Raw genomic sequence first — 25,985 nt, 5'->3', positions numbered from 1 at the left:
CGCGTACACGTTGCTGCCAGCTTCTCAAAACACCATTTTCTTGCGTTCCTTCCACTTTTGCATGCTTCCTTTCCATCCTTTAAGCCATTCCTGCCCTATAAACCCTGAAAACACTCAGCAAACATATCACGGCATCGAATGGTAATAAGAGGGGATTAAAATTAGCAAATTTAAGGCCAAAGAAGCATGTTTTTAATCAAAGCACATAATTAAGAAGGAAAATATAAAACATGCAAATTATATGCATAAGTGTGAGAATAATTGATAAAATCTACTAAATTAAGCACAAGATAAACCCTAAAAATGGGGTTTATCAAGAGGCTAGAACCAAAGGTGCAGCATTCTCTGATCCGGAAGATTCAACCTTTTCTGTGGCATTTTGAGTAGGATCACTAAAGATTATAAACTGTAGGAGCTTCACCCTCAATCAGACTAGAGGAGTATTGGCGATCCCTTAAGAAAGTCGTTGATCACATACAGCCTGCCATAGAAGAAATCATTCACAGTTGAAGAAGACAGTAAGACCGGATTGATCCAGAAGAACAAAGCATCTCCAAGCCTTAACCATCTTCATATAATTTCATTCACCATCAACTGAGTAACGTTTTATTTATTTTCTTTTTATGTGAATTAAACAAACAAACAACTCTTCTATCCGCTTGACTAAGATCTACAAGATAACCATAGCTTGCTTCAAATCACAATCCTCGTGGGATCGACCCTAACTCACTCAATGAAGCTCAATTTCAATTAGATGAGCGGGACTAGTAGCTTTTCGCTTCTGAATAGTTTTGGCATCTCACTTTCCATTAAAGCTTAGAATGATTGGCATCTTTAGGAACTTAGAATCCAGATGATATTATTGACCCTCCTAGTTTAGTTCTTTTTTATTCTTGAACACAACTTCTTTAGAGTCTTGGCCATGACCCTGAGCACTTTGTTTTCCAATATTACCACCGGATACAGAAACGCCACAGACACTTAACTGGGTGAACCCTTTAGGATTGTGATTCAGCTTTGCTAGAATCCCTAGCCAGTGGTGTCCAGAGTTCTTAAGCACACTCTTTGCTTTGGATCATGACTTTAGCTGCTCAGTCTCAAACTTTTCACTTGACACCTTCACACCACAAGCATCTAGTTAGGAAAGCAGCTCAATTGAACTATTTAGGCCAAGATTTTGTTTCTTGTAGGCCCTCCTAACCATTGATGCTCAAATCCTTGGATCTTTACTCTTGCCTTTTGGTTTAAAGAGCTATTGGATTTTTGCTCTTGCCTTTTGGTTTTAAGAGCTATTGGCTTTTTCTTTTTCTTATTTCTTTTTCTCCTTGTTCTTTCTCTCTTTTTTTTTTTTTGCATGCTTTCCCTTTTCTGCTTTTTTGCTGCTTTTTCTTGCTTCAAGAATCAATTTTTGGATTTTTCAGATTACCAATAATACTTCACTTTTATTATCATTCTTTCAAGAGTCAACATTTTTAACTCCAACATTAAATATACACTATTCATTTCATGCATTCAGAAAATAAAAGCAATGCCACCACATCAAAATAATTGAACTATTCTTATTATATAACTTGAGATTCATGCATCTTACTTTTCTTTCTCAAATAAATTTTTTTAAGCAAGGTGGGAGATGCATAGAATATTTTGTATCTTTAATACATAAAACAAAGATGATCATGCACTAGAAATCGACAATAAAACAAATAAATAGAAAAAAGAAAAAATAACATAGGCAACAGGGGATTAAGGGAACGGGTTCACCTTAGTGATGGCGGCAACTACTCCTTCTGAAGAATCCAATGGAGCACTTGATGTCTTCTATGTCACGCCCCTGTCTCTATTGTTCTTCTCCCATGGCTCTTTGATCTTCTCTTATTTCATGGAGGATGGTGGAGTGCTCTTAATGTCCCATCCTTAATTAATCCATGTTGGAGCTCAATTCTCCTAGAGAAGTATGCAATTGGTCCCAGTAGCCTTGGGGAGGAAAATGCATCCCTTGAGGCATCTCAGGGATTTCTTATTGAGGTGCGTGTGTAGGCTCTCTAGTTTGTGATGATTGACTTTTTGACGGTTTAGAATTTCACAAATGAAATCTTGTCAAAGTATAGTCTCTAAACCAACACTAATCCATTCATACAAAAATTTGTTTGTCACAAGTACAAACCCCTAAAATTATAAACCGAAGTATTTAAACCTGAGGTCGTTCTCCCTAGGAATTGCGATAAAGTATTCTTGTTATTGGCTATGAAGTATGTTTTGGGGTTTTTGAGATAATAGACAAGAAATATAAATGGCAAAGAAAATAAACTAATAACTAACAAAGCTCTTGGCAAGGTATGAGAATTGGAAGTCCTATCCTAGTTATCCTTCTCAATAGTGACCACAATTGTCCATTGCTCCCACTTAGTTAACCTCTAACCATGGAGGAAAGTCAAGTGGATGGATTAACTTGATTCCACAAGTCCTAGCCTAATCATGATGAAAGACTAGCTTTAGTGGCATTCAAGTTAATTAGCAACTTCTAATTATCAATAAACAAAGAAATTAGATAACTCAAGAATCACTAATTACTCTACCAAGGCCTAGAGGAGAGAAACCTACTTTATAATCCATCCAAACATTTTGTCAAACACTTGGGATGCATAAAAGGAAAGTAAAATCAAATTGCAAGAATTATAAATATACAACTACTAATTGCAACGAATTAAACAACAACAAAGCCACTCAACAATAAAGGAATATGAATCATAAATTGCATTAAAAGAAAATGGAAGAACAAAAGTGCATCAACATAAAAGTAGAGAATAAATGCTAAACTAGAGAGAGAAATTGCAAAGAAAAAGTAAATCAAAGCATGAAATTAACCTAGATCTAAGAAATTCTAATCTAGATCCAGCATAATCCTAATTCTAGAGATAAGTGAGAGCTTCTCTCTCTAGAAACTAACTTTTCCTCCAAAACTAAACTAAACTAAACTAATTGGTCACTAGACTTGTGATTCCCCTTCAGTCCTTGGGTTAAATAGCATCATAGATGAGTTGGATTTGGGCTTGGGAAGCCCAAAAATCGTCCCCAGCGGATTCACTTTTAGTGGGTCACGTGCGAACATCGATGCGTACACGCACGTCACGCGTACGCATCGCTTGACAATTTTTCCATCCACGTGTACGCGTCATGTACGCGTACGCGTCGTCTTGCAACCTCGTCGTTTCACGCATGCTGATGCACATAAACTAGTTATGCTACGATTTAGGAAATTGCACAATCGGCAAAATTCCTTCCGGCAAGTGCACCGGTTATCGTCAAGTAAAAACTCACAATAGAGTGAGGTCGAATCCCACAAGGATTGGTTGAATGAGCAATTCGAATTAGAAGTGTGTCTAGTTGAGCGGAATCAAGAATTAGATGAGAGTTGCGGAATGTAAAATTGGCGGGAAACGTAAATGGCAAGAAATTGCGGAATCTTAAATTGCATGAATTAAAGAGCGAAAAGCTAAATTGCTGAAATTAAAAGGGAATAGGGGTGATTGCATGAATTGAATTGCAGAATGTAAAGAGAAAGTGGAAATCGGAGATGGGGAATTCATTGGGTTTTAGGAGATATTGAGATCTCCGAATCAAAACATTTTTATCTCTTCCTCAACCAATGCGTTCATTGAATTTTTGCTTGGCAATCTTATATGATTGGATCCCAATCCCTTGGCTCACCAATTCTCTCTAAAAACAAACAAATTTCCAATCCCTTGGCTTAAATGTTCATAAGAAGAGATGATGCTCGATCACTGATTATACCACACAGTTTCATGAACCACAATTTGGTAGGATTACATGTCACAATATCCATCCAAACCCCAATCCAATTCACTGTGAGAAAGCTTCTCTAGCATGAATCCTCCATTCCTTTCCCAAGGTTCCGAAGGATTCCAATTATGGGTAGTTTCTTTCCCAAGACAACTACCCAATGGAATTAGATCGAGAAGCTTTCTAACAAAATTCAAGAGAAAAGATTGAAGAAGAAGATAAAACTATTATTGATTCATTGAATTACAATAGAGCTCCATAACCCAATGAAAGGGGGTTTAGTGAGTCATAGCTCTGAATTCAATTACAAAAGTATGAAAACTTCCCAAAATGAAAAGGTAAAAAAAATCGTCCCTCTAACTTAAATTCTATCCTATTTATACACTTTCTTCATTGAGCTTCTGTTGTGTTTCTTGGGCTTTGAGGCCTCTCTCTGCTTTCCTTTTGCTTTGGGTTTATGATCCATAATCTTGATGAGGCTGCTGATCCAAATTCTGTAACATTCATTGAGCCAACTTAGTGATAATCAAGTAATGACACATGACTCAACAAATTGAAATTCCAGACTCATCAATCCTTCAGGCCCAATCCCATAAACCATGATATTCAATTGGGTTTCATACCAGAGTAAGTTTAAGTTAATGTTTGTGTTCAAATGCTAACTTAAACTGCAATATTTTTGGCCCAGAAACCTTTTCCAAGAGTGGCGTTTAAGTTGCAGTTTAAGCTTAAACTGCAGCTTAAACGCCAGACACTTCCAGTGATGCCTTTTGTGGAAGCACGTTTAAGCTTCAGTTTAAGGTTAAACTGAAGCTTAAACGTGGAAATGGAAGAAGGCAGCCCTGGAGGGTAACGTAGTCGAACACGTTTAAGCTTCAGTTTAAGGTTAAACTGAAGCTTAAACGTGGAGATAGGAAAAGCAGCCCTGGAGGTCGAACACGTTTAAGCTCCAGTTTAAGGTTAAACTGGAGCTTAAACGTGGAAATAGAGAAAGCCATCCTGGAAGTCGAACACGTTTAAGCTCCAGTTTAAGGTTAAACTGGAGCTTAAACGTGGAAGCGGAGAAAGGTAGCCCTGGAGGTCGAACACGTTTAAGCTCCAGTTTAAGGTTAAACTGGAGCTTAAACGTGGAAGCGGAGAAAGGTAGCCCTGGAGGTCGAACACGTTTAAGCTCCAGTTTAAGGTTAAACTGGAGCTTAAACGTGGAAATAGAGAAAGCAACCCTGGAGGAGAAAACTTGGTCGAACACGTTTAAGCTCAAGTTTAATGTTAAACTGGAGCTTAAACGTGGAAATGGCTCCCTGGTGCATTTCCCATTTCTGGCGTTTAACTTCCAGTTTAAGGTTAAACTGGAGGTTAAACGCCACTTTCACCCTTTCCTCAGCTTTCATGATTTTGGCCGTTTAAGTTCCAGTTTAAGCTTAAACTGGAACTTAAACTCCACATGTGATATTCAAGCTTCCTTTATTGATTTTTGTTGCTTCCTTGCCTAGCCTCTTCTTTCCTGAAATCATCCAAACAACTGCATCAAAGTCTTGCAAATTTTCATGAGAATCTTCCATTCATAGCATTCAAGTAATATAACTAAAAACTCATGAATTTTGCATAAAAATCATACTGTTTGGATGGTTCATTGCTTTGTTATTCATTTAACCATTCTTGGTTACTTTAAGCTCAAGAAAGTGCATAAAACAACTAAAACTAACAGAAAAATGCTAGTGAAACTCGCCTAAGATGCCTTGGCATCACATGCGCGTCTGCTGCGCGTGCGCGTGGAGTGAATTTTTCCCAATCCTTGATTTTCCCTGATTTCTCCACTTTGCATGCTTTCCTCTCCATTCCTTTGATCAATTCCTAGCCTTTTCAACCGGAAATCACTAACACATATATCAAGGCATCTAGTGGAATCAAAGGTGAATTAAAATTAGCAATTTAGGGCCTAAAAAGCATGTTTTTACACTTAAGCACAGACTAGGAAACAATCATGAAACCATGCTATTTCGTTGAATAAATGTGGGTAAAAGGTCATAAAATCCCCTAAAATTACTACAAGATAAACGCTAAAAATGGTGTTCATCAACCTCCCCACACTTAAACCAAGCATGTCCTCATGCTTAAACCAAGAAAGAACAAAGGGTATCAACATTTATTCAATGTGAATAAACTATATGCAATCTAAACTATATGCAACTATCTACATGAATGCAATTGCTTGGTCAAAATAAATCAATTCCGAAGAGAACCTATATAGGTACAAGGGATAAGGTAATAGCAAATCTAATCCACAATTGAATTGAGTTATTAAATATTTTTATAAACTTGCAAGAAGAGATGATCATAGGTAAAAACATGTAATTGAGCTATCGAACCCTCACCAGATGTGTTTGCACTCTAGTCGCTTAAGTGTTTAGGGTTGATTCTCTCAATTCTCTCCTAATCATGCTTTCTAAGATTTTTTTTTCATCTAACAATCAACATTTATTTTATGCATGCATACAATTATCATGAGGTCTTTTCATAGGTTGTAATGGGGCTAGGGACAAGGTAGGATGCATATTTGGTCAAATGGACTTGAAATTTGAATCTTTGATAAGCTTAGACTTCCCACTTAACCTATGGCAACCTATACAATTAAATTCTAACCTAACTACCCATTCTTCTCACTTTTTCACATACTCATGCATTCTTTTCTTGATTACAACTCATATGCATTGATTTTTATTGAACTTTACTTTGGAATATTTTGTCCCCTTTTTATTTCTTTTCTTTTCTTTTTCTTTTCCATATTTTTTCTCTTTTTCTTTTCTTTTTCTTTTGTTTTTCTCATTTTTCTTTCTTTCCTTTTTGCTTTGCAATAAAATATATACAAAAGCATCAATGCATATGGTTTTACATTTAATTAACACATGAGCATGTACCCAATTCCCGATATTTACAACAAAAATACAAAACTACCCTTTTATTCACCCAATGTCCCAAGTTTTCCCACACTTGAATGATACTCACACTTACTAGCCTAAGCTAATCAGAGATCCAAATTAAGGACATTTATTATTTTTTGCTTTAAGGCTTGTAATGTGCTAAATTAAGAACAAGTGGGTTAATCGTAGGCTCAAAGTTGGCTAACAGTGGTTGTTGTAAGGTAAGGCTATTTGGGTAAGTGAGCTAATGAAATAATGGCCTCAATCATATAAATGCATGAATACATAAAATAATGGACATAGAGAATCAAACAAATCAAAGATTACAATTATAGAAAGAGAATAATGCACACAAGAAGGAAAAATAAGTGGTTATAAGATGTAACCACACAATTAGGCTCAAAACTCACTTGCTTGTGTTCTTAGCTCAAAACATGATCCACAATATATATATATATATATATATATATATATATATATATATATATATAATTCAAGAAAGTTTCATGAAAAGTTTTCACTCAAATTAATTGGAATGTCAATGCCCTATAGATAATTTTCTCGAAAAATCTCATTATTTTGACTAAGCTTATTGTGTATATATATGCAAAATTAAGAAAATAAAACAAAAAATCCTAAATGAAATGCAAAAGTGTTGGGATTAGAAATTTATCACCCAAAAGCACCGAACGGTCGGACGGCCTCCCCACACTTGAAGATTGCACCGTCCTTGGTGTATGCAAAGAAGCGCAAGGTGGATTGGCTGTTACAACTGATGAGCTTCTTCAAAGGGTCGTGCGGGTGAACTTGTTTGTTGCCCCATTTAGAAGCTCTTTCTTTTCTCCTCTTCTTGGTGGCAAGCCTAAAAGGAGAGAAAAAGAAAGAAAATTAAGCCCACAACAAAGATATCAAAGCAATAGAACATAGGCGGGGGCTAATGCCAAATAAGGGTATGGCTCTCATCTACATAGTAGCTACAACATGTGAGTGAGAGAACAATATAAGCTAAGGCATATCATTAAACATGATGCAAGAGTAAAGTCAAACCATGAAGAGCATATTGAGCATCAAGTTCAAATAAGAAAAAGTGGATCATGAAAAATAATATGAGGTCATATCAATGAACAAAGACACAAGAGTCATAAAAGATGAAGCATTGATTTAAAAGTTTCATCACCCAACAATATCAAATAAGTCAAGAAGCACCAAAATAATGCAAGAAATTCTCAATAATTGATTAGAAAAATGCAACACCATTATTAAAATGAGAAACTTAGAAAATAAAATAAGAACAAGCTATAAGAACAAAATTAAAATGCAATGAATAAAAATAAGCAAATGTAATAAGAGAAAATAGAAGAGAAGAAGAAAAAAGAAAAAAAATTTTTAGTATTTTATTTATTTATTTATGTTTTTTATTTTATATTTTATATTTTTATTTTATATTATTATTATTATTATTATTATTATTATTATTATTATTTTCATGAGAGGAAGAAGAAGAAAGGTAGAAAGAAAGAAGAAGAAAAGAAGAAGGAAGAAAAAAGGAGAAAAACAGAGCGGCGAATCCACGCATAAGCGTCATGCGTGCTTATGCATGGATGCAGCAGGGACAATCCACGTGTAAGCGTCAGGCGTGCTTACGCGTGGATTGTGCTTTTGATGATTGAATTTTTGACGGTTTAGAGTTTCACAAATGAAATCTCGTCGAAGTATAGTCTCTAAACCAACACTAATTCCTTCATACAAAGATTTGTTTGTCACAAGTACAAACTCCTAAAATTATAAACCGAAGTATTTAAACCTCGGGTCGTTCTCCCTAGGAATTGCGATAAAGTGTTATTGTTATTGGCTATGAAGTATGTTTTGGGGTTTTTGAGATAATAGACAAGAAATATAAATGGCAAAGAAAATAAACTAACAACTAACAAAGCTCTTGGCAAGGTATGAGAATTGGAAGTCCTATCCTAGTTATCCTCCTCAATTGTGACCACAATTGTCCATTTCTCCCACTTAGTTAACCTCTAACCATGGAGAAAAGTCAAGTGGATGGATTAACTTGATTCCACAAGTCCTAGCCTAATCATGATGAAAGACTAGCTTTAGTGGCATTCAAGTTAATTAGCAACTTCTAATTATCAATCAACAAAGAAATTAGATAACTCAAGAGTCACTAATTACTCTACCAAGGCCAAGAGGAGAGAAACCTACTCTATAATCCATCCAAGCATTTTGTCAAATACTTGGGATGCATAAAAGGAAAGTAAAATCAAATTGCAAGAATTATAAATCTACAATTACTAATTGCAAGGAATTAAACAACAACAAAGCCATTCAACAATAAAGGAACATGAATCATAAATTACATTAAAGAAAAATGGAAGAACAAAAGTGCATCAACATAAAAGTAGAGAATAAATGCTAAACTAGAGAGAGGAGAGGTAGAAGAAGAAGAAATTGCAAAGGAAAAGTAAATCAAAGCATGAAATTAACCTAGATCTAAGAAATTCTAATCTAGATCTAACCTAATCCTAATTCTAGAGAGAAGTGAGAGCTTTTCTCTCTAGAAACTAACTTTCCCTCCAAAACTAAACTAAACTAAACTAATTGGTCACTAGACTTGTGATTCCTCTTCAGTCCTTGGGTTAAATAGCATCAGAAATGAGTTGGATTTGGGCCTGGGTAGCCCAGAAATCGCCCCCAGCGGATTCACTTTAAGTGGGTCACGTGCGAACATCGACACATATGCGCACGTCACACGTACGCATCGCTTGACAATTTTTCCATCCATGCGTACGCGTCATATACACGTACGCGTCGCCTTGCGACCTCGTCGTTTCACGCGTGCACGTCTGCTGCGCGTGCGCGTGGAGTGAATTTCTCCCAATCCTTATTTTCCCTGATTTTTCCACTTTGTATGCTTTCCTCTCCATTCCTTTGATCCATTGCTAGCCTTTTCAACCTAAAATCACTAACACGCATATCAAGGCATCTAGTGGAATCAAAGGTGAATTAAAATTAGCAATTAAGGGCATAAAAAGCATGTTTTTACACTTAAGCACAAATTAAGAAACAATCATGAAACGATGCTATTTCGTTGAATAAATGTGGGTAAAAGGTCATAAAATCCCCTAAAATCATTACAAGATAAACCCTAAAAATGGTGTTCATCAGTTTTCTCCATCCTTTTTTTAGTGTTGGGCTTGTCCTCCTCAATGGGATGTCTCCTTTTATGACAATTCCAGCTGAGTTGCAAGATGACAGATAAGGTGGCGGAATGCCAACCTTACTAAGGTGGAAGGCTTTTCAGCTTTCTTGTTCAACTCTTGAGGTATTACCTCATGTACCTCCACCTCACTTCCAATCATGATGCAATGAATCATGATGACTCTGTCATTGGTCACTTCTGACCGATTGCTAGTAGGGATGATAGAGCATTGGATGAATTTCAACCATCCTCTAGCTACAGGCTTGAGGTCAAGCCTTCTTAGTTGGATAGGCTTGCCTTGAGTATCCCTCTTCCACTGAGCTCCTTCCACACAAATGTCTGAAAGGACTTGGTCCAACCTCTGGTCAAAATTGACTCTTCTAGTGCAAGGATGTGGACCTCCTTGCATTATTGGCAAATGGAGCGCCAACCTTACACTCTTTGGGCTAAAATCCAAGGGTCGCCCTCGGACCATGGTGCTCCACTTTTTGGGATGTGGGTTCACACTAGTGTCATGGTTTTTAGTGATCCATGCATTAGCATAGAACTCTTGCACCATCAAGATTCTAACTTCCGGGATAGGATTGGTTAGGACTTGCCAACCTCTCCTCCGGATTTCTCGTCGGATCTCCGGGTACTCATTCTTTTTTAGACTAAAGGGGACTTTAGGAATCACCCTCTTCTTTGCCACTACTTTATAGAAGTGGTCTTGATGAGCTTTGGTGATGAATCTCTCCATCTCCCAAGCTTCGGAAGTGGAAGCAACTGCTTTTCCTTTCCTCTTTCTAGAGGATTCTCCGACTTTGGGTGCCATAAGTGTGAATAGAAAGCAAAAATCAAGGCTTTTCCAATACCAAACTTAAAAGCTTTGCTTGTCCACGAGCAAAATAAGAACACAAGGGAAGAAAGGAGTAGAAGAAGAAGATAATAGAGGAGATGGAGGGAGAGGGGGTTTCGACTAAGTAGGGGTTTTTTAGTGTATAGTGTGTGTATGAAGTGATAGATGAAGGGGTATTTATAAGTGTGGGGTATGGTAGGGTTCGAATGAATGGGTGGGAATTGGGTGGAAAATTTTGAATTTGAAGTGGGTGGGGGTTATGATGGTTTTGGGAGAAGATATGGATGTGATTGGTTGAGGGTTTATGGGGAAGAGTGTGTGGGGAAGAGTGAAAGTAGAAGAGAGAAGAAGGTGGAGATTCTGTGGGGCCCACTGGTCTTGGAAGGCTAGGGAATTCGAATTCCTTGCCCCTTTGTGGGCGTTGAACGCCCAGCTCCTGCTGAACGCCAGCTATATGCTCCTTATAGGGCATTGAACGCCCATTGAGGGCCTCCTTCTTGGCATTGAACACTCAGTTTCTGCCTCCTGGCTGGCATTCAATGCCAGCTTCATGCTCCCTGGTTGGCATTCAACGCCAGCATTGCTGCTCCTCATCGGCATTGAACGCCCACTCTGGCCCCCTTGTCTGGCGTTCAACGCTAGCAAGGTACCTACTCCAGGGTGTTATGTTTCCAGCTCTGCCTGTTTTTGTTTCTGTTCTAACTATTGCACATGATCACAAACTTAAACAAATATAAAAATTAAACTGATATAACTCAAATAAACTTAATGAAAAAAAGCAAAAATAACTAATTATGGTTGGGTTGCCTCCCAACAAGCGCTTCTTTAACGTCACTAGCTTGATGGTTAGCTCCTTACAGATATGGATAGGGACTCAGAATTTCACCCCATATAGTGAACTTTTTGCCTGTGCTCTCATGGATGAGCTCCATATGCTCTAGAGACAGGATCTTGTTCACAGTGGATGGAATGAATGGATTGTCAGTGAAGACAACTCTCATGCCAGGTGAGAGGCTTTCAGTGGGGATCTTTTTGTCCCTCCAGCCTTTAGGTACTTTCTTCTTAGTACGTACCAGTGTTTTCAGTGCTTGACAATGGCTGCCCAACACCAAACTTAGAATTGGTGTCTAGGGGCTCTGTATAACTTTGCACTGAGAGAGAGGATTGGAACACTAGGTGTTGCACAACTGTCTCTCTTTTGTCAGAGGGAGAGTTAGGGCTAGGCATCTTAAACAAGATGTGGTCCTCCCATTACTATAGAATCAGTTCTCCCTTTACTACATCAATGATGGCATTGGCAGTGACTAGGAAAGGTCTTCTAAGGATGGTGGATTCATCCTTGTCTTCCCCAGTATCCAAGATTATAAAATCTGCAGGGATATAAAGGTTCTCAACCCTTACTAAGACATCCTCTACCAGACCATATACTTTTTTCATTGACTTGTCTGCCATCTCTAGTGAGATTCTTGCAGCTTGTACCTCAAAGATTTCCAGCCTCTCCATTATAGAGAGTGGCATGAGGTTTATACTTGACCCTAGGTCACACATACAGAGCCTTTTAAAAGGTAATGGTGCCTATGGTGCAAGGAATCAGGAAGCGTACAGGATCCGGCAGCTTCTGAGGTAGCTTCTGTTGAACCAAGGCCTTGAGTTCCTTGGTGAGCACTGGAGGTTCTTCCTCCAATGGCTCTATTCCGAATAACTTGGTATTTAGCTTCATGAGGACTCCTAGGTACCGAGCAACTTGCTCTTCCCTAGTTTTCTCTTCCTCATCAGAGGAGGAGTGATCCTCAAAATCCATGATTTACAATAAGGCATTCAATGGAACTTCTATAGTCTTCTCATGAGCCTTAGTTGCATTCAATTCTTCAATAGGGGAGTTTTAGTGGGCATTGACACTGGCCTTGGTGTCACGTTGGGCGTTGAACGCCCAGTAAGGCCTTCCTTACTGGCATTCAATGCCAGGAATGGTGCTTCTGTGGGCATTGAATGCCCAGTAAGACTTTCTTTCTGGCGTTCAATGCCAGACTATCTCCTTCAGATTTGGCCTCTACTTTTACAATGATGGTCTTGCACTCTTCTCTTGGGTTCACTTCAGTGTTACTAGGAAGAGTGTTAAGAGGGGTCTCAAGGATTTTCTTACTCAGCTGACCAACTTGTACCTCCAGATTTCTGATGGAGGACCTAGTTTTTGTTATGAAACTATGAGTGGTCTTAGAGAGTTCAGAGACTATGCTTGCTAAGTTAGAAAGGCTCTGCTTAGAAGTCTCCATGTTTTGCTGGGAAAAAGGGAACAGTTTATTATTAAACCTATTCTGGTTTCTTCCACCTTGATTATTGTTGAAGCCTTGATGAGGCTTCTGTTGATCTTTCCATTAAAAGATAGGATGATTCCTCCATGAAGGGTTGTAGGTGTTTCTATAGGGTTCTCCCATGTAATTTACCTCCTCCATTATAGGTTGATCTGGATCATAAGCATCTCCATCATAGGAGGTGTCTTGAGTGCTGCTAGCTGCAGCTTGCACTCCAGGCAAATGCTGAGAGATCATATTGACCTGTTGGATCAAGATGTTGTTCTGAGCTAATATGGCATTCAGAGTGTCAACTTCCAGGACTCCTTTCTTCTGAGCTACCCCATTGTTCACAGGGTTTCTCTCAGGGGTATACATGAATTGGTTGGTTGCAACCATTTAAATGAGTTCTTGTGCTTCTTCAGGCGTTTTCTTCAAGTTGAGTGATCCACCAGCAGAATGGTCCAAAATAGACCATCATAGAAAATACCTAGGATAGTCCATTCTGAGAGCATGTCAGGAGGACATCTCCTGATCAGTTGCTTGTATCTTTTCCAAGCTTCATAGAGGGATTCACCCTCTTTTTGTCTGAAAGTATGTACTTCCACCCTGAGCTTGCTCATCTTTTGAGGTGGAAAGAACTTGGCCAAGAAAGCATTGACCAACTTTTCCCAATAGTTTAAGCTTTCCTTAGGTTGAGAATCCAACCATATCCTAGCTCTGTCTCTGACAACAAAGGGGAAAAGCATAAGTCTGTAGACTTCAGGATCCACTCCATTGGTCTTAACAGTTTCACAGATTTGCAAAAATTCAGATAAGAATTGATATGGATCTTCAAGTGGAAGTCCATGAAATTCGTAATTCTGTTGCATTAGAGAGACTAGCTGAGGCTTAAGCTCAAAGTTATTTGCTCTAATGGCAGGTATGGAGATACTTCTTCCATAGAAGTCAGAAGTGGGTACAGTGAAGTCACCAAGAACCTTCCTTGCATCTCCTCCATTATTCTGTTCGGCTGCCATGTCTGTATTTTCAGTTTCTTGTTCAAAAAGTTCCGTGAAATCTCTTCCGAAGTGTTGTGCTTTAACTTGTTGTAAACGCCTCCTTAGGGTCCTCTCAGGTTCAGGATCAGAATTAAAGAGATGTTCTTTATCTCTGTTCCTACTCATAAACAAGAAAAATAAAAACAAGAAAGAAAGAGAATGGGAGTTTCTATGTCAAAGGATAGAGAACTCCCTATGAGATGTGAAGAAGAAAGAAGAATGAAGATAAAAGAATGGGATGAAGAATTCGAATAAAAGGGTAGAAGAATTCAAAAATTTAAGAAATAAAAAGAGAAATTAGAATTAAAATATTTTTGTTTTTATTTTATTTATTAATTGAACTAAAAAGATTTGAAAACTTGAGTGTGATTTTCAAAAAAGAAGAGAGAAAAAGAGATGAGAAGTTTTCAAAAATAGAAGAGAGAGGAATTAGTTATGAAGTTTTGAAAAAGAAGGAAGAGAAAACAAGTAACTAATTAAGAAAGATTTGAAAATAAGATATGATAGGAGATTTGAAAAAGATTTGATTTTTGAAAAAGATTTAATTTTGAAATTGAGTTTTTAAAATTTGAATTTGAAATAAGATAAGATAAGATTGAGAGTTGAAATTTAAAGAAAGATACAGATTTGAAAATATAAGATAAGAAAGAATCAAATTAAATGAAATGAACAGATTTAAAAAGATAAGATTTAAAATTTGACTTCACTAAAAAGAAAACACCAAACTTTTAAATTTTTAAATCAAAATAAGAAAAAGGAATAAGATTTTCGAAAATTTGACTTAAGATTTTTTTTTATTTTTCGAATTAATGAAGAAAGAGAAAAACAACTGAAAGACACCAAACTTAAAATTTTTAGATCAAATATACTAGTTTTTTCAAAATTTTCAAGAAAAACAACCAAAAGATACCAAACTTCAAAATTTTAAGATCAAAACAAGAAAAGAAACAAGAACAACTTGAATAACAAGAAGAACACTCTTTAATTTTCGAAAATTTAAAGAAAACAAAGAACACACGAAGGACATCAAATTTAAGAACTGACACTAGACTCAAACAAAAGACCATGAAAAGATGGATTTTTTTAAAAAAAAAGTTTTTGAAAAAGAAAACAAAAGACACAAAACAAAACAGTAAAAAGTACCTAATCTAAGCAACAAGATAATCCGGTAGTTTGTCAAATCCGAACAATCTCCGGCAACGGCGCCAAAAGCTTCGTGCACGAAAGTAACTCCGCAAGTTTCGCACAGATAGACTGGCAAGTGCACCGGGTTGTCCAAGTAATACCTCAGGTGAGTGAGGGTCGATCCCACCGAGATTGATGGTTTGAGCAAGTAATGGTTACCTTGCAGATCTTAGTCAAGCAGATAGAAAATATAGTTGTCACGAGAAAATGCATAAAATAGATAAATAAATAAAACGTTACTAGATAGGTGTGAAATCAATGGTATGAGAATGGTTGAGGCTTCGGAGATGCTTCTTCCTTCTGGATCAACTTTTCTCACCATCTACTCCAACTTTTGATTGATTCATTCCATGGCAGGCTGTATATGATTAATGCTGGGCCAGCGGTCATTAATCTCCTCTGCTTCAGATCAAACACTTGGTCAGCAGTCATCCAATCTAAATGGGGGTGAAGCTCTAGCAGTCCATTCCCTTGGTGATCCTACTCAAAATGCCACAGAAAATGTCGGATCTTCCGAATCAAAGAATGCTGCTTCTTTGGTTCTAGCCTATACCACAAAGGCCCTAACCGCCCCGTACATTGGCTGAACTGATGTCTCGAGAAGTCCCCAACGAAGTCATGGATTAGCCATCTAAGAGATGTATAATCAAGCTTGTGGTTCATTACTATCCCGTCAAGGACTCGCAAAAACCCATGTAGAATGAAGATGATTGTCACGGGTCATCCGATTCATAAGGTTGAAGAATGAAGATACATCTTAGAATAGAATCAAGCATAGATTGAAGTAGAATAGTGATATTATTAATTTATACGAATTAGCAGAGCTCCTAACCTTAACCTAGGAGGTTAGTTACTCATATTGCACAATATAATGTTCAAAAATAAAGTGGGGGAAGAAGAAGATTGGCGGATGCCCTAAACAAGGGTGATCTTCTCCTATAAATACTAATATAATAACTAAGAATTACAGAAATAAGATAAACTAGTCTGGTAGTGCGAAAATCCACTTTCTGAGCCCACTTGGTGAGTGTTTGGGCTGAGCTAAGGGTGTCTCCACATCCTAGGATCCTTATTGGGTGTTGAATGCCAGCCTTGGGCTCCTGTTTGGGCGTTGGATGCCAGCTGCTCCCTTTTGGGCGTCCAACGCTAGGAAGAGGGTGGAGATCTGGCGTTGAACGCCAATTTTGGACCTTCATTTCTAGAGCAAAGTATAGACTATTATATATTTCTGAAAAGCCCTGGATGTTAGATTTCCAAAGCCATTGAGAGCGCGCCATTTGGAATCTTGTAGCTCTAGAAATGCTCCTTCGAGTGCATGGAGTTCAGAATCTGACAGCATCCACAGTCCTTTCTCTGAATCAAACTTTGCCAAAACTCCTCAATTTCAACCAGAAAATACCTGAAATCATCATAAATACAACTCAAAGAAGAATCCAAAAATATGAATTTTGAACCAAAACCTATGAAAATATAATAAAACTTAAACAAAACATAATAAAAACTACATGAAAATGATGCCAAAAAGCGTATCAAATATCCGCTCATCAGCCACAAAAACCCTTATTACCCAAAGCAAACAGAATTATATGTCACATATCTCAGTTAGTTCATGTAATTAGCAATTTATGAGGAATTTTTTTTCTAACTATTGTTCAAGAGAGATAACTCTCTCGAGAATCACAAGAACTCATGTAGAATGAGGGTCATACTTTCGTTCCACCAAAATTCATAAGATTAAAAATGAAAACAATCCTTAAAATTGAATCAATACATTAATTAAAATAGAAAAGAAATAGTCTTAATCCATAGAAATAAACAGAGCTCCTAATCTTAACCAAGGAGGTTTAGTGGCTCATGACTTACAGAGAAAAACTAGGGTTTTGAAAAGTGCAGAAGAAGAGAATGTTCGAACCCCCTAAAGGGAGAATCTTTTCTCTTTTATATCTAACCTAATTCGATTTGGAAATAAAATAAAATATTAAAACCTAAAACTAAAAGATATGGTTTGTAAATAAGAATTACAAAAAGAAAATAAAATATAACTAATAAATGCTAAATCCACTTGAGATGCCAAAAGAGGGAAAATTTGGTCAGCACTGCTGGCGCTAAATGCCAGATGGGCGTTTAGCGCCCTAGAGGGGCAATGGCGTTTTCGGTTTGTGTCCTTTACTGGTGCTAAATGCTAGTTGGGCGTTTAGCGCTCAGGGAGAGTGCTGCAAGCTTTTTTTCTTTTAGCTCCAAACTCTGCCAAATTATTCCAAATTTCACCTGAAATCATAAAAATACTAAAACAACTCAAAGTAGCATCCCAAGAGGATTTTTGCACTAAAATATTATGAAATTAAATAAAATCTAATAAAAAACAACTAGAAAATGAAGGAAAAAAGGGTACAAGATGCTCACACATCACGTTCCCATGAGAATTAAAAGATCGAATGAATAATGATTAGTTGAAAGATACCAATTAGACAATTGATAACCGAGAAATCAACTTTAAACAGAAGCAATAGAATAAAAAAGTGATGAAAAAAAATAATGATGAGGATGTTAAGGTTTCGGAGGTGTTCACTCTCTTGAAAAATAATCCTTATGCTTTATTTATTTTGAGGCATGCAAAGATCAATTCATGACAAATCATAAATAATCAAATTCTAATTACTTGGCAATTCAGTTTCTCTTAACTTAGTTAACCACTAATTCCTTAGTCAATTATTCAAGAAATGAGGTTAGCACAATTCTGATTTATATTCACATAAAATTCAAGAGTGATCCTAGGTTGAATTATATGTCACTTATTCAAGCTGGTTGGACGTAGAATTTTACAATCCATAACTTACCGGCAAGTGTACCGGGTCGTACCAAGTAATAACTCATGGTGAGTGAGTGTCGATCCCATGAGGATTAACGGACTAAGCAAGCAATGATTTATTAGCTATTCTAGTTAGACGAGTTAAAATGAGAGTTTTGATTATTAATTAACATAAAATACAATAAAGTAAGAAAACAAATAATGAACGGTTGAGAAAACGGATTAATATTCAATGTCAACTACCTTGATCATGCAACAATTATATTTATGGCACTCCTATTCCTAGGAAATCCAATCTCCTCTAATCTAACCGACCGTCAATTCCTTGATCACTCTATTATATTAGAGGGTTAAGTTCAATTTTCGATTTATAAGCCACACAACCCTAAGAACCCAAAAGCATAATGCAGTTATATGTCACGTGCCACACTAAGTCCAAATAATTAGAAGTTATGAGAAGTTGGTTTCATGTTATAATTCTAATGATATAACTTTTCCAAGACTCAAATAGAATTCTAGTTGAATTAGAGTTATTTTTCAATAATCACTAATCTCTAGGATGAAGAACGAAACTAATCCTTAAACAGTAATCAAGACATTAATCAAGGGTGGATGAACAACTATTTATTAATCCATTCAATTAAACAGAGCTCCAAACCTTAATAATGGAGGTTTAGTTTCTCATGGTGTAGAAAATCCTAGCAGAGAAAAAGTTGTAAAAGTGCGGAATGAAAATTTGGAGCCAAGAAGTCCCCGCGTGGGCGGATCTCTATCCTATTTATAGTCCTAATTAAAATTAATTTTTAAACTTAAATGAAACCCTAATGAATCTTGAAGAGCGTTGTTGATTTGTTGTGCTTGTGTCGTCGCTTTTTTATTCTAGTCATGGGCACTAAACACCAGGTGCTGGGCATTTAGCGCCACTTACACAGCGAGGCTTGCACGTAAGAAAAGAGCTTCAGTGCTAAACGCTGGTAAGTGGGCATTTAGCACCAGGTCTCCTAAATTATGGCATGAAATACGAAGCATCCGGCGCTAAACACCGAGTCATGGCGTTTAGCACCACCCATCCAGAGGAGAATTGGTCCTATTAAGCTCTTGTAGTCCTGTGTACGCGCTCCACATGCATACGCACGATCTTCTTTTCTGCTCCAATGATGCGTACGCAGGAGGCTTCTTTGCTTCTTCATGTGCTTTTCCATCGATTCTTCATTAGAATGCTACCTGAAATGAATCAAAAGTCACAAAACTTAAAGTAGAATCCAATGGGGGATAATCCACTAAAATTCTCTAACAAATCAACAAAAAACAGTGTAAATCACATAGAAAAGATACAAATGATGCTCACGCATCACAATACCAAATTGAAGTGTTGCTTGTCCTCAAGCAACTTGAACAATGGAAACTAAGAATGGGTTTGGTTAGAAGTTGAAATTCGATTGAAGCTTATGCTGGTCTTAAGAGTGGGGTTTAGCTACATTATGATCACAGATGCATCTTTACTCTTCATTGTTCCTTGAACTTGGGAATACTAACACCTTAAAGGAACTAGAATCTGGATGATTTATGAAACCTCGCTCCCATTAAGTCTAGATTGATCCTCAATTCCTTTCTTTGAACTTTGGAGAGAGGATTTTCTATTGACAATTCTTAGTGTTCCGTCTCAAGGCAACTCTTGATAGTGAGCTTTCGATCGGTAATACCGAACCAATTAGTCTAATTTGCCGGGTGATAAAGCACCCCGCAGATCTAATGACTCAAGCCTCTCCTTGACACAGTCACTCCACAAGCATATAGCCAAGATTTTAAACCCAAGCATCAATGCCTAGAGCCTCTTTGGACTACTAAATGTCTTGTCTCAAGGTGGCTTGTGTAACGGGTTTTCAATCGACAATCCTGGACCAGTTGGTCCAAGTTGTCGGGTGATGAAGCACCCTTCGGATCTAATCACCTAAGCCGCCTTTGGACAATAAACACCACAGATACATATTTGAATCTCAACCATTGATGCTCAGACCTTTGCAACTTAGCTTTCTTTTTTTTATCATGATTTTTTTTCTTGCTCTTTCTTTCTCTCTTTTTTTCTTGTTTTTCTTTTCAATTTCTTTTTGTTCAAAGATCAACCTCCTTCTCATTTATGAATGTTCCATAATAATTCTCTAAATTCTTGTTTCTCAAGAGTCAACATTCCTCTTGTTCAAGGACTTTACATATTATTGCAATCACAATCACAAGTATAAGTACCACCATATGCAATGTAATAATACAATAATAAAATGAACTCAACTTTTAATCATAAACATCACTTCTTTTTCTTTTTACTTACTGCTTGAGGATGATATATAAGACACCATTTGAAAATACAAACATAAACTAAAAACAAATTGAGAACTAAAGGAAATAGAAACTAAGAGTCACGCATTAACAATAACACTAGAAAATAGGAAACATGAATAACATAAGAAAATGGAAACAGAAATAGAATGAAAAGAATTCAACCACCTCAGTCGTGACGGTGGCCATTTCCTTCCTCAGGCTATGCTCTATATGGTCCTCACAGACGCCTTATGTCTTGCCTCACTTGGTGAAGCTCGTGGTGCTGACTCTCTTGCTCAACCATAATCTGATGGAGGAGGATGCTGTAGCTATCCTGAGTGACCCTCATTTGCTCCAGTAAGGATGTCAGTTGTTGCTAGTACTTTTGAGGTGGGAAGTAGTTCTCTTGAGGCATGAAAGGTGGTGGAAATTCTTGCTGAGCCTCTTCCTCGTCTTGTCCTCTTGGAACCCTTGCATATTCTCATGCATGCTCCATGGTTTTCCTCGAGATCAGCCACTCAATGGAAATAGGAAAATCATTCTCAATGCGGACCCTAGAGACCTCACAGAACCGGTAAATGAGATGAGAGAAGGTTGACTTGGCATGTGTGTTGGCGTTGGAGGTGATGCGTGAGCATCTTGTACCCTTTTTTCCTTTATTTTCTTGTTATTTTTAGTTAAAATTCATTAAGTTTTATATTATTTTAGTGCAAAAATCCTCTTTGGATGCTACTTTGAGCTGTTTAGTGTTTTTATGATTTTAGGTGAAATTTGGAGCAATTTGGCAGAGTTTTGAGCAAAAACAGAGAAGTTGGCAGCACCCTTGGCATTTAGCGCCAGCAACATGCCACAAACAGAATGCCTCTGCCACCTTATGGGCGAAGGCCCACTCTTGGAGCATCTCTAGTTGGAGTTAGCTTTTATTAGTTACCTTCTATTTTATATTTGTAATTTTTATTTTACAAACAATATCTTTTTAGTTTTAGGATTTAATATTTTATTTTATTTTTAAATCAAATTAGGTTAGATATTGGTGCATGAAATTGTGATCATCAATGGCGCCAACAACTTGGTACGCACAATTGTAATCTCAACTCTTTGTCACAACTCCACACAACTAACCAGCAAGTGCACTGGGTCGTCCAAGTTAGGATTTTTGCCAGTAAAGAATTTTATAAAAACAGTCGCCTTGTAGGTATAGTTTCTAAACCAACAGAAATCCCTTCGTACAAACGTTTTGGTTGTCACAAGCAACAAACCCCTTAAAAATTGATAACCGAAGTATTCAAACCTCGGGTCGTCTTCTCAAGGAACTGCATGGAAGTATGTTCTTATTATTGGTTATAGAGATTGTAAATCGGGGTTTTGAAGATAAGGAACAGGTAATTTAAATTGCAATTAAAATAAGTAAATGACTGTAAAATAAACTTTTGGCAAGGTATGAGAAATTAGAAGTCCTATCCTAGTTATCCTTATCAATGATGATAAAAATTGAACCATAATTCCACTTAATTAACCTTTGCTAGAGCAAGGGAAAGTCAAGTGACTAATTAGTTAGATCCTCAAATCCTAGTTAATCCCTAAGGAAAGATTGGGATTATTGAAGTTCAATTCAATTAGCAAAGATAACGATTATCAACCATGTTTGAGTTTGATAACTCCTGAGTTACTGATTTCTTAACCAAGACCAAAAAGGGAAAAAGTAAATCTACCAGAATAAAAATGCCTTTAGATGGGAAGCAACAGTAACATAAATTAAAGAGAGCAATAATAAACTGAAATACCTCAATTAACATTAATTCAAAAGAGTAATCTGTAACATAAAAGAATTCATAAATTAAATTGAAAAGATAATTAAAAAGGAATGTTGAACCTAATAGAAAGAGATAATCCTGAAAGTGGATAAAATCCTAAATCTAAATCCTAATCCTAAAGAGAGAGGAGAGAAAATCTCTCCCTCAAAACTACATCTAAATCATGAATACTAACTAAATTCGAGAGTCCCTTCTGAATGGATGCATTTCCCCATTTTATAACCTCTGATCTGTGCCTTCTGGACTTGGATTTGGGCCAAAAAGGGCTTCAGAAATCGCTGGGAGCATTTTTTGTAATTTCTGGTGCGTGGCCTCTGTCACGCGGCCGCGTCGGTCATGCGATTGCGTCAATTGGAGTTTTCCTTGTCGCGCGGTCGCGTCAGTCATGCGTCCACGTCATATGCGTTTCACTTAAGGCACGCGATCGCATCAAGCATGTGGTCACGTCGCTATTAATTCGTGCTGGCATGCAGCCGCGTCGTCCATGCGATTGCGTCGCTGCCAGTTTCTTCAAAAACTCCGTTTTGTGCTTTCCTTCCAATTTTGTATGTTTCCTTTCCATCCTTTAAGTCATTCCTACCTTAGAAGATCTGAAATTACTCAACACACGAATCACGACATCGAATGGTAATAAAGGGAAATTAAAATAATTACTTTTAAAGCATAGGAAATATGTTTTTCACATACATCACATCATAAGGAAGGGAAAGTAAAACCATGCAATTAATATGAATAAGTGGGTGAAGGATTGAATAAATCACTCAAATTAAGCACAGAATATATAATAAAATATGGGTTTATCAACCTCCCCACACTTAAACAATAGCATGTCCTCATGCTAAATCCAAGATAAAGAGTAAGGTAAGGTTGAAGTGGTGGAATCTCATGCAATGCAATGTATTCTAAATGTAACTACCTAAATGCATCATGCAATTCTAATTATTTTTATTCACTTGTATATAAAGCTTACATGTAGTTGAATTAATTTACATTCTCAAGGAATTACATATATATAGCCAAACCTTAGATAATGATAAAGCACTTTTACAATTGAGATGGGAGAGAAAAACATTTTATAAACTTGCAAGACAATTAATAATTCATGCAGAGATATATGTTAATGAGCTATTGAACCCTCACTGGATTTTGTGTTTACTCTCTAGTCACTCAGTGATTATTGGGTTAATCACTCTATTCTTCTTTTTATCCTTTCTTTCTACAACTTTGTTCTTCATCTAACCAATCAATAATTATAGAATATAGACATACAAAAGTCATGACGTCTTTAATTAAGGTTGTAATGGGGCCAAGGTAAAGGTAATGGTATATGTATAAGGCTAAGTGAGCTAATTGAGCGAATCTTTGATTAGTCTAAGATCTCACCTAACATACATACTTTGTAAAGTAAAGCTTCTTTACCTATTTTACCCATATTTTCCCACTTTTGATGTTACATGCTCATGCATTAGTTTTAATTTTGTCCCATGTGCATTGCTTTATTTTGCATTTGGGAAATTCTTTTGTATCCCCTTTATTCAAATACTGAAAAATAAATATTTTTTTTAATGCACATGGTAATTCAATTATTTTGATTTCACATGAGCATACTTCCCAAAAATTTTTTATTTTGAATTATTTTATTCTTTTCAACTTTCTACCCTTTGTTTTTTATCATCCATGTTCCCAATAGGTTTCCCACACTTAAACAATTACACAATTTCTATCTTAAGCTAACCAAGGATTCAACTTGGAATTTTTATTTTGTTTTTCTGCTTAAGGCTAGTAATGTGGTTTGTAGGATAAGAGGGGATTTAAAGGCTCAAGGGGGCTAACAAGGGTGATGAAAAAAGTAGGCTAATTTGGGATAAGTGAGCTAAAATCAAACAACGGCCTCAATCACTCTCTTGGTATGTATTTCTATTCTATAATCGGACATATAGATTAAAACAAAGTAAAGAACACCAGAATAAATAAGAAGGGTGGAACACACAGGAATAAAAATTATGGTTTGAATGTAACCATACAATTAAGCTCAAAACTCACAGGCTGTATGTTCTCTAACTCAGAAATCATATATCAGTTATATATGTCATGCAAGTAAAAATCAAGAGTTCCCATTATTCTCAATGTAAAATTTATTTTGAGTGACTTTAAAGTTTGTGTTTCTCCTTGATGAAATGTTGTTAACTAACTAACATGGAATGCTATATATACAAGGTGTGGGTTGTTTCTATTATGTTCAAGTCTCTAGTTTACTTCTTTTTTATATTTTCAAATTAAACTAAGTTATCTTATGCTAAAAAAAAGGGTAAACTATACTAATCAATCCACAATTTCTATAACTAATAAATTAGAATTGCAACTAAACTAAATAGCTAAAATATGAACTAAGGTGCAACATGCAGAAATAGAGTCAAAATACATGAAAATAGCAATGTATAAGTGCTGAGAAAATAAAAATAAAAATAAAAGAGAAAAATACAGAAAATAGCAAAATAAAATGAAAGAGTCTGTAGTGGTTCACAAAAAAAAATGCTAGAGATGGCGACCTCCCCACACTTAAAATGAAGCATCGTCCCTGATGCTCACTCAAGCAGGGTGTGAAGGGGTGTCATCACTGGAAGGTTGGGTAGCTGGAGGCTCTGTGGTGGTGGTCTGAGGATCTACCTGCTGCAGAGGAGGTGCTGACTGAATAGGGATCTCAGGGTCGGTGGTGCACGAAATTGTGATCCCTGGTAATGGCTCCAAAAACTTGGTGCTCTAATCTTAATTCATAATTTGTCACAACTTTGATACAACTAACCAGCAAGTGCACTGGGTCGTCCAAGTAATAAACCTTACGTGAGTAAGGGTCGATCCCACGGAGATTGTCGGCTTGAAGCAAGCTATAGTCACCTTGTAAATCTCAGTTAGGCGGATTCAAATAGTTTTAAGAAATTATAGTGGATGAAAATTAAATAAAATATAAAATAGGATAGTGGTACTTATGTAATTCATTGGTGAGAATTTCAGATAAGCGTATAGAGATGCTTTCGTTCCTCTGATCTCTGCTTTCCTGCTGTCTTCATCCAATCAATCCTACTCCTTTCCATGGCAAGCTCTATGTAGGACATCACCGTTGTCAATGGCTACATCCCATCCTCTCAGTGAAAAAGGTCCAAATGCTCTGTCACGGCACGGCTAATCATCTGTCGGTTCTCGATCATACTGGAATAGGATCCATTGATCCTTTTGCGTCTGTCACTACGCCCAGCACTCGCGAGTTTTAAGCTCGTCACAGCTATCCCTTCCCAGATCCTACTCGGAATACCACAGATAAGGTTTAGACTTTCCGAATCTCAGGAATGGCCATCCATGGGTTCTAACTTATACCACGAAGACGCTAATAACTCGGACTCGGTCCCCTATATTAGATATCCAAGAGATATCCATTCAATCTAAGGTAGAACAGAAGTGGTTGTCAGGCACGCGTTCATAAGTTGCGAATGATGATGACTGTCATGATCATCACATCCATCATATTGAAGTACGAATGAATATCTTAGAAGCGGAATAAGTTGAATTGAATAGAAAAACAGTAGTACTTTGCATTAATCTTTGAGGAACAGCAGAGCTCCACACCTTAATCTATAGTGTGTAGAAACTCTACCGTTGAAAAATACATAAGTAAAAAGTTCAAGCATGGCCGAGAGGCTAGCCCTCACAAACGTCTAAGATAGCATAAAACTAATCAAAAAGCTTTTTTCGAAGATGATAAAAAGT

The 25,985-nt window shown here is 36.9% G+C and overlaps 1 non-coding gene across 1 annotated transcript; it reads left to right on the top strand.

Moving 5' to 3' along the window:
• Positions 1-13,572: 13,572 nt before the first annotated feature.
• On the top strand, positions 13,573-13,676 carry LOC112739340 (small nucleolar RNA R71). Its single transcript, XR_003170276.1, has one exon. It is a non-coding gene; the product is annotated as a small nucleolar RNA R71 (small nucleolar RNA).
• Positions 13,677-25,985: the final 12,309 nt, after the last annotated feature.

This window comes from Arachis hypogaea, chromosome 13, assembly GCF_003086295.3.
Source record: "Arachis hypogaea cultivar Tifrunner chromosome 13, arahy.Tifrunner.gnm2.J5K5, whole genome shotgun sequence".
Taxonomy (NCBI): domain Eukaryota; kingdom Viridiplantae; phylum Streptophyta; class Magnoliopsida; order Fabales; family Fabaceae; genus Arachis; species Arachis hypogaea.
The sequence above is the reverse complement of the archived record's forward strand: the minus strand, read 5'-3'. Positions and strand labels throughout refer to the sequence as shown.